General features: G+C 44.1%; 1 non-coding gene across 1 annotated transcript; it reads left to right on the top strand.

Moving 5' to 3' along the window:
• The first annotated feature begins 2,447 nt into the window (after positions 1 to 2,447).
• TRNAW-CCA lies at positions 2,448 to 2,519 on the top strand. Its single transcript has one exon. It is a non-coding gene; the product is annotated as a tRNA-Trp (tRNA).
• Positions 2,520 to 16,111: the final 13,592 nt, after the last annotated feature.

Here is a 16,111-nt window from a genome sequence, read left to right as displayed (position 1 = left end):
CTCCATTTTTCAACCACAGATGCAATATTTACTTCAGGCAAGGATAATCAATGTAACCTAAAATATTAAATGAATGGTCTTGGAGATCAGGATAATCAAGGAGTCCCAAACATTATTCAACAAATCTGGGGAAAGTTGCCTTTGCAATGAAGAAATCTGACAGACACCACCTTAACCAAAAGCTCAAGCCTAACATCGGTAAACATTGGACAAGCTGACTTGATGCAGCTTTGGATGTGCTCTGCTTGAGATGCAGCCCTGCCTATATTATGCCTGCCAAAACCCACCAACTTGAATCTAATCATGAGGAAGCATTCAGACAGATCCAAATCAGCAGGCATTCTTTAAAGCCACTGCTCCAGATTCTTCGAAAGGTCAGTGTCATAAAAGACCAAAAGAGAAAGGGCTACTGTTCTAAAAAATAAGTTTTAAAAGATGTGATAAAGAAAATACAATGCTGAACCATTGATTGAATACTTGTTGGAAAAAAGCTATAAAAGTCCTTGTTTTATAAAAGGACGATTATGGAAATTTGAAAATAGGTTATATATTATATGAAACTATGGTATCTTTGTTAAATGTCCTGAGTGTAATCATTACAGTGTGACTATGTATTATAGGAGTGTCCTTCATCTGAAAAGAGAAAGATAAAGAAAGCAAACAGTGGCAAAAGATACTAACAACTGGCAGATCTATGTGATGAGAATATGGCTATGGTTTGTATTGAATTTTCCGATGATTGGTTTAGTATTTTTCCAAGTGAAATATTAGGGAAAATACTATTTTTAAAGGAAAAAGTCTGTAATTTTTTGCTAAGTTTTTGCAAAATACATTTTGTATCTCTCTGTCACTTTTTTTTTTTTTTTTTCACTGCACTGGTCTTTTTTGCAAAACGTGGGCTTCTCACTGCAGTATGTGGGCTTCTCTTGCTGTGGAGCGTGGACTCGCGAGCACACGGGCTCAGTAGTTATGGCACACCGGCTTCTTCAGCTGGGGCACATGGGCTTAGCTGCCCCACAGCATGTGGAGCATGCTTAGTTCCCCAACCAGGGAACCAGGGATCAAAGCAGCATCCCCTGCATTGGAAGGCGGATTCTTAATCACTGGACCACCAGGGAAGTCCCTCTGTCACTTTCTTGTCTCACTACCCCGACCCTAGCTCCCAGTCTCATTATATTACAGCCAGGATCATTAGAAACATTACCTCACAAGAACTTTTCCTCCTCCAAAACAACTTTTCTAAACAGAGTTTTTGTGAAGAAACACCTCTGCACAATTGTTTTCCCAATAGGTCCAAGTTGTCCTGGGGCTAAATACAAAACTCTTTAGTCCAGTAGTTTCATTAGTTCTGAACCTGTGTTTCAAACTGCTGGTCTGACATCTCCATGTGAAAACTGCAGTATTCTCAGATGGAACTCATCCAGTACAGAGTTTGACAGCTCCCCCTCCCAGCCTGATACTCTGCTCTGTCTTCTATTATTTACTGATGTCTCCATTCCCCCGGTCACCCAGGCTGGCCCTCTCAAAATCAGCCTAGGTCCCTTCCAGTTCTTCATACCCTTCATACCTTACGGTCTGTTGACTTCATCCTCTTGTCAGTCTCTCTTACATTAGATCTTTATCATCTCTAAGCTCTAACCTATTAACTGTCTACCAAATGACCTCCCTGATGCTCCATAATAAATGTTAAATAATTATCTATTGATGGAGGGCAATGGGGGAATGAAGACCCTGACTCTAATTATTATCCTTTCCATCCCTTCCTCTTCTCCCCAAACAGGCTGATGATAAATGTCTCTCAAAAACAAGGAACAGCCAAGCAATTGTTGCCTACAGTCTCAGAGGAGAAAAGTGCCACAGAATTCACTTTCTTATCACCTGGGGCCTTGCGTGCTCAGTGTGACCAATGGGACAAGGAGATTAAAAAGCAAACAAACAATTCAGTCCTCAGGCCTGTTGTCCTAATTCCCATTTCAGGAAGCAAGGGCAAAAACCCAGCTGAAACATTCTAGTTCTTTGATGCGCACAGGCTTTGCCTGCCTCTAAATCATTGCTTGCTGCAATGTGCCTGGTATTCACGGTGCTTGCGAAGCACAGCATGATGAAATTGTGCCCCACTGGCCCCCCACTCCTGGCCAGGGTGGTCAGACAGAAGCTCTGAACATAGTTGGCACATGATGGCCTGCAGTTCAAATGTAGTCCATGCCATATTATTTATAGCCTTCTAGCTAAGAATAGCTTTATGTTTGTAAAGAGGTATTAAGAAAAGAATATGGGAAAGAGACCATATATGGCCTGCAAAACCTAAAATATTTACTATCAGAGTCTTGGCAAAAGAAGTTTACTCTAAACTGATAAAGGGGCTTCCCTGGTGGTACAGTGGCTGAGACTCCAGGCTCCCAATGCAGGCACCTGGATTTGATCCCTGGTTGGGGGACTAAGGGACTTCCCTGGTGGCTCAGAGGTTACAGAGTCTGCCTCCAATGCAGGAGACCCAGGTTCAATCCCTGGCTTGGGAGGATCCCCTGGAGAAGGAAATGGCAACCCACTCCAGTATTATGTCTGAAGAATCCCATGGACGGAGGAGCTTGGTAGGCTACAGTACACGGGGTCGCAAAGAGTCGGACACAACTGAGCGACTTCACTTTCACTTTCACTTTGGGGGACTAGATCCCACAGGCTGCAACCAAGAGTCTGCATGCCCCAACTAAAGATTCCACATGCCTCAACTAAAGATCCCTCAGGCTGCACCTAAGACTTGGTGCAGCCAAGTAAATAAATAAATAAAGCCATAAAGTCATAAATAAATAAATAAAATCATGAGTTTGAATCCCGTCTCTGAGCTTCAATAGCCATGAAACCACAGACAACTGTTTATTCTCCCTCAGTCCAGTTTTCTCACCTGTCTATGTAGATGAAGCACCCACATTCAGGATGTCATAAGAATTAAGTGAGCTAGCACTGGTAATCTACTTAATATAGTTCTTGGTACATAAGTACTCCATAAATGTTACCAGTAATTCTAATCGAGAAAAAATTATCAGTTAAAACAACCACGTCTGCCTGTTAAAGAAGAAAACATAATTCATATTAAGGAGGATATAAATCTCTAAAGAGCTCCCTTCCCTGGCTGAGATTAATGGGGGAGGATGAAGGGAAAGATGGAAATTTCAAAGCTTCTGCCAATTATTCCAGGCTGCCAAAGAGGAGACTTGGAACATATAAACCTACTCTTCAGTAGAGCACATCAATGAGTCTTTGCATATATAAACAGGGGCTCAGAGCTGAGCAGGGGATGGGGAGGTAAATTGATCTACACAATAAAGAGAGGAGAACTGAGTTTGAAAGGGGGAAATCAGATCATGATGGCAGGTTGAGCACAGAATAAGATCTCCCCCTTTGCTGAACCCATAGGAATAGTAAACAATGTAAAAATAGTAGAAAAAAATAAGTACATACAAATTCAGGTTCAAAGGCAAGAAACAGAACTCTCAATAAAATGGAAAACAGAAAGATAGCCCCAAAAAGAGGAAGCAGAATTCTTTAGCTTAATCCAGGTACCATGGCAGGAAAATTAGGGTGGCATTTCTAGCTTTTAAAATCTAGAAATCTAAAAATATTCCTGCCAATTGGTTATTGGTATATTGTAGCTATCAATACTAATGCAGGTCAATAAGCAGATCTCAAAAACAAGTCCAAACTTCTATTCTTTGACCCAAATCATGTTTGTATGAATGCCTGAAGAAACTAGGCTGTGAAGGAGGTGGGCTTTCAGGACTTCTACTGAGTGGGCAAGACAGTACAGAGAAAGAAAGACAGGGGGCCAGGAAGTTGGCACAGTTGGCTTTCAGAAGGTCATTCTACTTTTCAGTGATGCTGACTGCTTGGAGGTAGAGGCTAAATAGAAATTCCACCTAACTGCCTCTCTTTCATACCCAAGATCTGGCAAAAACATCAGTTGAATGAAATTCTCTGCCACTGAAGATGGAAAAGAAGGCTCTATGGGGTGCCATAATATGAAATTCCATATGTCTAATGGCAGAATGTATGGATGGTCATGTATGGATCATGTATGGATGTGACAGTTGGACCATAGAGAAAGCTGAGCACCAAAGAATTGATGCTTTCTAACTGTGGTGCTAGAGAGGACTCTTGAGAGTCCCTTAGACAGCAAGATCAAACCATCAATCCTAAAGGAAATCAACTCTGAATATTCATTGGAAGGACTGGAGATGAAGTTGAAGCTCCAATATTTTGGCTACCTGATGCGAAGAACTGACTCATTGGAAAAGACCCTGATGCTGGGAAAGATAGAAGACAGGAGGAGAAGGGGATGACAGAGGAAGAGATGGCAGGATGGTGTCACCAACTCAACAGACATTAGTTTGAGCAAGCTCTGGGAGATGGTGAAGGACAGGAAAGCCTGGCGTGCTGCAGTCCATGTGGTTGCAAAAAGACGGACCTGACTGAGCCACTGAACAACAACAACAATGGCAGAATGGGCTGCCTTAACAGCAAATAAACAAATTAACCAGAAAGCAACATAAAACCCAGAATAAGTCAACATAAATTTTTTTGCCCCAAGCAAAAAATGAAGTGTTTCATATAGTCAACAGGCCAACAGCACCTAGCCTGCTAGTTGCCAGTAGCAAAATAAAATGCAACTGTATAATAAGGAGCTAGAATTCTTTAGTAATGACCACTGCCTACATGTACTAGGGAGACAAGCCTCAGCATGGAGGATAAAATAATGTGAGTCACAGCACCTGTGTTAAAGACAGTGGCAGGAAGGGGATTTTCCTGATTGTTTCCATCGTAACAGATTTGGCTACAGACCCTATCCAATAGGCTTAATATGTTTCCACAGTTGCCTCTGCCAAAGCAGTTTGGTCTTAATGGGAAATAGCTCCCTACTGAAAGGGCCAGTGAATGAAGCCATTATCCTAGTCTAGGAGTCATTTAGCAGGAGATGGAGGAAGCAGACAAGTAGGCAACCATGGTAATGACTGTAATATGTAAAGCCTCCACACCACCCAACTAGATGAGGCACCAGAGTCCTTATACACTTATGAAGAAATCCCTCCGGGATGGATAATCCATGGTTTCTTTCATTTTCCAATCAGTTATGAGTATCACATAGAATTACCCGGAACCAAGGCAGAAAGGCTTCCTCATCCATGCAAAAGTCATGTCTAACCACAAAGCAAGGGATAGTTAACAACGCCCTGAGGGTACCTCATTCATGGCCAAGGCATACCTCACCACCACCACATGGAAATGAAAGACATCCTCAAATATAGTCATCCATGGCATGGCCAAGATTGCTTTAGTCCAGAAAGGGTATAACTTGAATAAAATACTAAAATGTGGGGTGCATGTGGATTTGACGCTTTTCTAAAGTAAATGGGCATAATGACCATCATAAAAGGCTCAGTTTTAATGAGAGTTCTATAAGCAGATAAAAGTTGACTTTCCATAGCAGAGCACCTAAAGACTAATAGCAGGAGTTTGCTTGCATAGAAGTTCAGGAGGCACTTTTTCTACAGGGAGGAACCTACCAGAAACTTGAGAAGGCATATGTATCTAACTTATCTGCAAAGGACGGTGCTTCAGAATAATGTGAAGTCAGGATAATAAGATACCAAAATAGGACTCACTGTACCAGCCTCTACACCAACTCAAAACCTCTTGTTGTGTCCACTCAAAGATAGCAGGAATGCATGAAACCTGGTGGATGGTTTTGTGTAAGAGTCTGAGATCAGGAATAAAGATGCACTGTCAGACAATAGTATGAGTAGGTGCTGAATCATCTATTTGGAAAAGGGCTCCTACAATGACACTTTAGCCTATGGTCCTGACAATTCAGGGTCCAGAGAGTGTAGCTGGGACCCTGGACTTTGACTGTGAAGCCATTCCCTGAGAAGCCATCTCTCTGTCACATGGAAGATGAACTCATGATGATCAGCAAATGATCCCTGAATGAGGACACATCAATATGCTATCTCAGGACAATTCCTGAGACAGAGTGGGAGGAGGAAAATGGTCTTGTCACACCATTTGGTGACAGAGGGATGAACACTGAACCTGTACTGCTGAGATCCCCAAGCAGTGGTTGGAGGGGAAAGGAATAGACAGTTTTGGCTCAATCAATGGCCACATATACCTGGAGTTGACGGCTGTGATTTGCCCATTCATAGTGACGTTATCAGGGAACAAAGACAGGCAGACAAAGCATTATCAATTAACTATCTCCAGAAAACGGTGATGTTCCAAAAGCCACTGCACTTTTTAACTAAACATGCTAGAAATTGAAGGGTGATAATGGTAAGACTTCAAATGAACTTGGTCTGAAGAGGCTCATTCCATTAAATTTTGTGGGGGGAGTAAGATTCAAAAGTAGTGAATAATTGAAAATCTGATTTTATGTATATCCCAATCTAGTGATACTGAGGACTTCTCAATCCAAGGGAAGAGCCCAAGACATGAAGAAATGCCATGGACTAACATGAGATAGCCTGGAACAACTGTAGGATACTTTCAAGATAATCTATAAGATAGTTCTATTTTCTTAACCAGTTAGAAGAAATCCTGAAAGACCTTAGCAAAGCCAAACACAACTTAACTACAACCTTTCTGTGTGTCTAGCCATAAAACTTCTGTACCAGTATGGGCTAAACAGTTGTGTTTGCTATTTTTTTTTTTTTTTTTTTTTACAAAGGCTACTGTCAGCAGTTCTGACATGAATCAATAACGATCTTTCCTCATGTCCCACAAAAAGATATGTCACTCATTAGAAGCAAATTTAATACCATAAATGGCAGCAAAACAAACACACAGGATAACATCATAAGCAAAAGTAGTGAGAAAACATCACCACGGGTGGTCAGGATTTATGGGGTTGGTGCTTGCCTGGATGCAAGAAGAACTATGGTGTCTCAAGTCTTGAGTTTAAAAGACCTCTTCTAGATCCTGTTCAGTTATATTTCCCATGCCTGGGGGATGAAGGCAGTTTCGACAAGCTGCAGCCCCTGAGTAGAGGTCACGGTAGAGCCAAGCACAGCTCCTCCTCTTGTTCTGTGTTGACCCAGAGCTCCTTCCAAGTCCCCGCAAGGTGGCGCTGTGAACCTTATTCTTAGTGCTCCTATTGCATAGTAAGCCTCAATGATGATGCGAATGATCGGATGTATGAAATTCATAAATATTTCACAGAGGAAGCCAGACCCCAATATGGCCCCAACGATCCTGGCTCCATGGCCTTTGCCATAATCCCCTCCCACGCTGGGCTGGGCTATCCTGTATAATGAATAGAATGTTGCAGAAATGATGGAAAGTGCATGACTTCCAAAACTAGGTCACAAAAGACATTTTCTTTCTTGGATGAAGACAGCTGCAACATTATGAGGTTTCTCCAGCGTCTCAGTGGAGAAGTTCATCTGGTAATAGACTGGGCCTCCTGCTATCAGCCAGCACCAACTTGCCAGCCATGTCGACTGCATCTTGACATGGATGGATCCTCCATCTCAGTTCAACTTTTAGATGCTTGCATCCCCAGCTGACATTTTGATTGCAACTTCATGAGACACCTGGAACCAGAACCATCCAGACAAGCTGCTTCCAAAATCCTGACCCACACAAACTGTGAGGGATTAAAAAAAAAAAAGAAGAAAGAAAAAAAGATGTATTAGGATAATTTGCTGCACAGCAATAGATAACTAAAACTAGCCTAGATAGAAAGCAAGTTGCTTAAGAGATACAGGCAAAACAAATACGATGTATGAAGTATAGATGATGAGTAAGTAGCTTGTGAGACATATGCAGAATTCATAAGATATGGTGATTATAGATAATAAGTTAGCAACCTGAAACACATGCTACAGATATACAGAATAAATGGAATGTCTGATGAACCAAGTAAGAGCGTTTCCTATAGCTAGAAAGTGGTAGAAAGAATACGTTATGATATACCCCCTCTGGGCTGACAGCTTGGTCATGCCTAAATCAACAAGGCATTGGTTGACATCCATATGGTCACATTTTGGCCCCATGTGCTCAGAGCAAGAAATGCAAATAACATTCTTGGCTGTTCAGAAGGTTAATTGGCAAGCTATAGCGGTGGCCAAGCATACTCGTTCTTGCCCTTGTGATCCTCCTATCAGAGAGCAAATGGATGCTTTGGCCCAAGGGACCTCCTGTGTACTGGGCCTTCTTGCTCATATCTTAATTCCCATCCTCATAACCACACTATCAGCAGGGAAGGCAGATACAGCTGCAAGAGGGAATATACATGCATTGGGGACATACACATTTAGGGAGTAGAGTCCTCTCACCTGTTTGACTTGATCCTAAGTGAGTTAGTCCACTCCAGCCCTCTCCCCTTGGTTCTCAATTTGTGTTTTAAATAGATTTAAGGAAACAGTGTGTTTTGAGCACCTTCCTTTTGTCCATGAGCCTTTCTGTTATGAATCCTCTGAAGTAACTTACCCTATAGAGTACTTAGAAGCTACCATTGCAACAAGGTGATTTCCCACATGAGTGGGATCTCACCTTACAGTTCCGAGCCTCAGTTTTCTCATTTTTGAAAAACGGAGCTAAAGCTATTTACAGGGAAGTACTGTAAGAATAAATGAGAATTGTGAGAAGGCACGGCACAGCCAGGCACAAGGCAGCTATGTACCGAAAGCAGTTTCTTTTGCCTCTGTGTGACCCTGTACAGTGGCCACATTCAGCTTAGTCATCGTTGAAATGGGTATCATAATACCTACCCCACAGAGGTGGTACAAGGATTAAATAAAAACATTTTTGAGAGCAACTAGCACAGGGCTTGACTCACAACTAGACGGTCAATCCATTTTAAATCTATTTTCTTTTTGTTACAAACTAAAAAGAACAATAATAAAAGCTGCCTCAAATATCTGAGAAATCTCTCCACCTCCTCCACCAACTCAGGTTACCTCCCTGACTACTCCCCCGGCCCCCCATTGCTTTGAAGGGTTAGAGCTTTTGTTCCTTTATAGAGACTTACAATTCATCCTGGAGGAAGAAGCCAAATGACTTAAATTCTATCCTAAGACACAAATGACTAACAATAGATCCCTGCACAGAAAGAAAGATTTTATAGGGAGAGGGAGGCGGGAGTAAGAAGACAGGGTTCAGAGGAAGGGCACTCAGAGGTGAGAGACAGAAAAGCTTCAAGGGGAGAGCCTGGACGAAGGCCACAAAGGCAAACAGAGCTACCACGGGACCCCTCTCTCAGAGGCAGGCACTATTGAGGCAGGGACCCTCAACAGTCCTTCCCACACACAGCCGCTCCCGGCCACAGCCCCTCTCTGAGACTTCACCCTCAACAGCTCCTCCCACAGACAGCTCCTCCCACACAGCCCGCCTATACACAGCCCCTCCCACACACCTCCCCACCCCCAGCCCCTTCCACCCACAGCCCCTCCCACAGACAGCCCCTCCCCCCCACAGCCCCGCTCTGAGACTTCACCCTCAACAGCTCCTCCCACACACAGGCCTCCCACACACAGCCCCTGTCAGACAGTCCCTTCCTCTGACTGGCCCGTCCACACACACTCCCTCCCTCAGACAGCCCCTCCCACACACAGCCCCGTCCACACACACTCCCTCCCTCAGACAGCCCCTCCCACACACAGCCCCGTCCACACACACTCCGGCCCTCAGACAGCTCTTCCCACACACAGCCCCTCCCACACACCCCTCCCACACAAGGACCCTCCCACACAGCCCCTCCCACACACAGCCCCTCCCTCAGAAAGCCCCTCCCCCACACACCCCTCCCACAGACAGCTCTTCCCACACACAGCCCCTCCCACACACCCCTCCTACACACCACCCTTCCTACATAACTCCTCCCACACACCCCTCCCACCCTAGTCCCTTCCATCCACAGCCCCTCCCACACACAACCCCTCCTACACACAGCCCCTCCCACACACAGCCCCGCCCTCAGAAAGCCCCGCCCTCAGAAAGCCCCTCCCACAGACAGCTCTTCCCACACACAACCCCTCCCACACACAGCCCCTCCCACACACAGCCCCTCCCTCAAAACAGCACCCCTCAGACATGCCCTCCCATACACAGCCCCCTCACACACCCCTCCCACACACAGCTCCTCGCACACAGGCCCTCCTATACTCAGCCCCTCCCACACACCCTACACACACACACAGCCCCGCCCAGAAGACGAAGTGCAGATCTCAGGTTGCAGGAGTAAACAGGCAAGAAAGAAACTAACATCCTGTGGAAAGGAGCTGCAATAAGTTGAAATGGCCCACCTCTTTAGAAAAGGCCACCTCCTTCTCTCCTTAGGGCTTCTCCTTGGTCTCCAGATTAGGAAAGAGGATTGTGGGATTTGTGGCTCAGATGAAAAGTGGCCACTGATTGGGTTTCAAGCTAGACCATGAGAGTCCCAGACCGATCTGGAGCCATGCAGGAGGCATGTAGTCCAAAGTTCTGCTCGCAGATTTCAGAGTCTCCCTGTGTTAGGGCTGTGCCCTGGCCTGAGTCACATACTGCTTCTATCAGAGTCACCAGAGTGAAATAGGGCTTGTCACATACCTGCAGAATAAATGTATCTGGAAGTTACCTGAGCCATGCTTCTGGTTCCCTGCTGGTCAGGCGCCCAGTGAGGGCACACTGTTCCTGAAGAAAGGGGAAGCCAGGTTGCCAGTGAGAAGTGTTCATATGTAAACATTTCTGGTAAATTGCCTGAAGAGATCTCAGAAGAAAGAAACCTGAATTTTCCAAAGCTATAGTCATTTTATATTTGAGAGATGAACGCTACATCATACTAAATGAATATTCCCTTTTATAGCTAATTTTGGTTTCCTTAGTGGCTCAGACAGTAAAGAATCCTGCCAATGCAGGAGACGGTGGGTTTGACAGCTGGGTCAGGAAGATTCCTAGAGAAGGGACTAGCTACCCACTTCAGTATTCTTGCCTGGAGGATTTCATGGGCAGAGGAGCCTGGCAGGCTACAGTCCATAGGGTTACAAAGAGTTGGACTGGACTGAGCAACTGTCACACATAGCTAATTTTATGCTTGTTTGTTATTATTTCTTAAAGCCCCCTCCCTGTAAGTTGTACCAATTTCAGATCTCATAAAACCTGGACCCACCCCTAAATGCCTCAAAGTGTTGTGTGGATAAAATAAAATGACCACTAAAGAGTGATAGACCCAGAAAGCTGGAAATAAATGCTTCTTATCAATAAATCAAATTCTGAGGTCCCTGCTCAAGTCCCCTCTACCCAAGTAAGGTGGAATAGGCAGTCAAGAGACCTCCCCCCTGGATTGGAAAACAGACTGAAGAGTTGGCAGGGAGCCTGCTGCCCTCCAGCCAGGACCCCTCCGGTCAGCCAGGGCCTGATGATGTAGTAGCTTGATTCAGTGGATAAACATCCAGTGCAGCTTGCTGGAGGCCCCCAGCCTCGTATTACTGTTGACACAGAGCAGATTCCCTTTCTCTAAACCACTGTTTATATCTTAGCCAAGTGTCCTACATAAATCTCCCACCCAACCACCAGACTCTCTGGCTGCTACAGAAGTGGCCAACTAGAAAATTGCCTAATAAGGAGTTTGCTGCAGGAACCAGGGGTATCTCCATAAGAAAGGCTGCCTTGTGGGCACTGACAGAAAACCCTGATAGGAGACTTTGCACAATGGAGGTCGAGAATAGAGTTGGAGGCAGCTTCAGCTTAAAGGAAGGTTCTCAACCAGGAGTCTGGGTGTGCGAAAGATAGGTTCTGTTCAGCTCAGGGTCGGAGAACATACTGAAATCCCAGTTCAACAGCTGTAGGAAGAAGTAAGTTCATTTGTAACATTTTGTTTGTTTGTTTGTTTCCACATATAAGCGATATGTGATATTTGTCTTTTTCAGTAGTCATGCACGGATGTGAGAGTTAAGCCATAAAGAAGGCTGAAGAATTGATGCTTTCAACTTGTGCTGCTGGAGAAGACTCTTGAGAGTCCCTTGGACTGCAAGGAGATCAAACCAGTCAATCCTAAAGGAAATCAACCCTGAATATTCATTGGAAGTACTGATGCTGAAGCTAAAGCTTTGGCCACCTGCTGCGAACAACCGACTCATTGGAAAAGACCTTGATCCTGGGAAAGATTGAGGGCAGGAGGAGAAGGAGGTGACAGAGGATGAAATGGTTGGATGGCATCAGCGACTCAATGGACATGAGCCTGAGTACACTCTGGAAGATAGTCAAGGGTAGGGAAGCCTGGTGCTGCAGTTCATGGGGTCACAGAGTCAGACTTAGTGATTAACAACAACAATGATGAACTTATTTATAAAACAGAAACAGACTCACGGACTTGGAGAATGAATTTAACGATTACCAGGGAGGTAAGATAGGGGGACGGAGAGATAGATTGGGAGTTCGGGATTGACATGTACACCCTGCTATATTTAAAATAGATAACCAACAAGGACCTACAGTATAGGACAGGGAATTCTGCTCAATATTCTGTAATAACCTAAATGGGAAAAGAATTTGAAAAAGAATACATACATATATATGTATATTTGAATCACTTTGCCTTACACCTGAAACTAACACAACATTGTTAATCAACTATGAAAGTGAAAGTGTTAGGGGCTCAGTCATGTCCGGCTCTTTGTGACCCCATGGACTCACCAGGCTCGTCTGTCCATGGAATTCTCCAGGCAAGAATATTGGTGTGGGTAGCCATTCCCTTCTCCAGGGGATCGTCTCGATCCATAGATGGAACCTGGGTCTCCCTCATTGCAGGCAGATTCTTTACCATCTAAGCCAGTACTCCAATGTAAAATAAAAAACAAATTTTAATAATCTTTTTTAAAAGTCCTAGGAAGTATGTAGGCTTGGTTCCGGTTCAAACTCATTCTTCAATAGGGGGTTTTCAGAAGAAAAATAGAACACAACTTTATAATCGCTTTGTGGTTTCATAAATTAATATTAGGGCTTCGTTCAGAGCTCAGCACAGTTGTGTGGTAAGCTGTGGTTTGGGGCTCATGGTCTGGCTGAGGTCCCTGATTGGAATGCCTGGAGAGCTGTGGCTTAGAAGGAGCAAAGGCGCAATCTTCCTCTTGCAGTAGGAGCTCACAGCTGCCTCCAGTTCATCTTGACTCAGCAAGGGGCAGCTCAGAAACGACTCCCTGAGCTAATATATACAGGCCTCTATTTCTTTTCTGCCAGAGTCCTACATATATAGCCTCGTCCAGAGTAGCTGTTATCTTAAATAATAATTAAAAAGAGTAAGAGTCATCCTCAAGGAATGGAAGAGGGGAGAGGGGGTCTTTATATTTAGATATTCTGGACTTGATTATAAATCCTAGAGCTTGGCTGCTCTGTGGGTATCTGGCTTCTCTAGGCAGGCCCTCTCTAGTTGATCAACCGACTACTGCCATCTAGTGGATTTGGAGGCCTTTGATGATCTAGCTCCTTAGAAAACAATGCTGGGAATTGATTTTGAGAGAAGCGAAGCTTAATTAGGGCAGCAAATCTTAGGGTGGCCTGTAGGTTGGATTATGGCTCAATCGCCCAGGAATATCCCTGTGTGTAACTTTTCCTCTTTTACACAGATTAAAAGAGAAAAAAGAAAAGTTTAAAAATTCATTGCCTGTGGGTCATCAATGTTCTGGAATTTATTTGGCTATTGAATCAAAACTGTCATTGGGATCCTAACAAAGACTTAGTTAATGCTGAGGCTGTGGATAGCTTTACTGCTCTGTTCTGAGCTCCCCATGCAGGCTGCAGTGGCCAGATTGGATGAGGGATGTAGCTATGGTGATGGGAGTAAGCCTTCAGCTCAGAAACAGAAACCCAGATCCCTAGAGCCATCCTCAGAGAGGGTGTGTCAGTCTGTCTGGGCAGCCCCCAGGTGGTGGGTATGCCCCTTACTTGAAGAAGGAAGACAACAGGGGCCAGCCCTGGATTCCATAACTTCCTTGTATGGAAGCTTGTGATTACCTAGAGTGGTTGTTCTGAGGACAGAGCAGATCAAAGAACTGCTGATCTGGAGTTTTCAGGGAGCTTGGGAAAGGAACCAGGTTAACTACATAAAGAATCAGCGAATGAGCACAAGTCAGTCTTTAAGATGAACAAGAGACTTGGTCGGGGCCAAAACATTCAAATCAACACCACAATCCACAAAAAGCATTTGGTTGAGATGTGTAAAGAGTTCTCTCTGTTATTGCAGCTTTATTTTCTCCTGGGTTACAGCCAAGCCCTTGCCTCTCTGTCTACGGAGGTTTCTGTCCAAAGCTGAGAATGGACCCAAATCACAATGCCCTCCCCAACCCAGGCTTCACTTTTCTCATCCAGAAAATGAAAGTGTGGGTTTGATTACCCCTCAAATATCTTCCAGCTGAATCTGAATTCTTCAAATCTAAATTTTCTTTTGTAAGTTTTAATTAGTTGGTTTCAGTTGAAGTCAGGGCCTGGAGTGGACTGAACTCAGGATCTTTTACTAACACCTGGAAGGTCTCCCAAGGAGTGTTCATCCAGAACAGAAGCCTTTGGGGACTAGAATATGAACTTGAACAACCATCGCAGCAAGTGTGTTAAAACCATCTTTGTAGACCTGGCCTACTGATAAGACAGCCTACTTTTAATTCATCTTGTAGTCTTGGTAAGTGATTTATTCACTTAAACTTTGCTTTCCAAATCTAAAAATTGAAAATAATAACCTTCTTTCCTGTTTCCTTCTTAGGATTGGTGCAATCCTGAGATCAGTTCAGCTCAGTTCAATGGCTCAGTCGTGTCCGACTCTTTGCAACCCCATGGACTGCAGCATACCAGGCCTCCCAGCCCATCACCAACTCCCAGAATTTACTCAAATTCATGTCCATTGAGTCAGTGATGCCATCCAACCATCTCATTCTCTGTTGTCCCCTTCTCCTCCTGCCCTCAATCTTTCCCAACATCAGGGTCTTTTCACATGAGCCAGCTCTTTGCATCAGGTGGCCAAAGTATTGGAGTTTCAGCTTCAGCATCAGTCCTTCCAATGAATATTCAGGACTGATTTCCTTTAGGATGGACCGGTTGAATCTCCTTGCAGCCCAAGGGACTCTCAAGAGTCTTCTCCAACACCACAGTTCAAAAGCATCAATTCTCCGGCGCTCTGCTTTCTTTATAGTCCAACTCTCACATCCATACATGACCACTGGAAAAACCATAGCCTTGACTAGATGGACCTTTGTTGGCAAAGCAATGTCTCTGCTTTTTAATTTGCTGTCTAGGTTGGTTATAACTTTTCTTCCAAGGAGTAAGTGTCTTTTTATTTCATGGCTGCAGTCACCATCTGCAGTGATTTTGGATGCAGTGATTTGGATTTTGCAATCCTGAGATGCTAGAAGCTAAAAAGCTCAGTATGGATTTTAAATGCCATTTTTCTGTTTAGGTTTAATTAAATCTATTTAATATTAGAAATCTCTTCCAGATGATATCCAACAAACAAACAGCCAAACAGTCCATGTCTGAAAGATCACAGACTTTGTCTTTGAGGAAAAAAGCGAGGCCAAGTCTGAGAGAAATCAGTCTTTCTAACCAACAGGGAAATGCTGGCTCTCCTTTGAGCCTCTTCCTTCCAATCCTTGGAGCCTCGTTGCCTAGAAATGGAGTTGGAGGTAGGGATAGAAGATGACTTGGAAGCCGCTGGCATCTTGCTTTTAGCAGGTGGTGATGGGAGAGCTGGAACTTACGTCTTCACCCAGAAGATCTGATGCTGCCTCCTCTCCTCTACAGTAAACCTCTCCATGAAAGAGCAGAGAACCAGAAAACTGCAATATGTGATTCATAATTGTCAATAACATTTGTGTCATTTTGATGCTCTAACTCTATTACATTAATTGCTTTCCTCTCTACACTTTATTTTAAGGTGTACATTAATTGATTCCCAAGTGTAATCACAATTATGGTGAGTTATCCTGCTTAATGGAAGATGTGATTAATAGGTAGGAAGGTGCAACTGCAACTGTTTCTCCTTCCCAGGGAAGAGATGATATATGCCATTATGGCTCTGCTGTAGGCTGAATTTTCCCCAAGAATTCAGAGCTAATGCACAGCTATCCATCACCAAACCCCATTGTTCTGTCCAATTGAC

The sequence above is a fragment of the Cervus elaphus genome, chromosome 1 (assembly GCF_910594005.1).
Source record: "Cervus elaphus chromosome 1, mCerEla1.1, whole genome shotgun sequence".
Taxonomy (NCBI): Eukaryota; Metazoa; Chordata; class Mammalia; order Artiodactyla; family Cervidae; genus Cervus; species Cervus elaphus.
The sequence above is the reverse complement of the archived record's forward strand: the minus strand, read 5'-3'. Positions and strand labels throughout refer to the sequence as shown.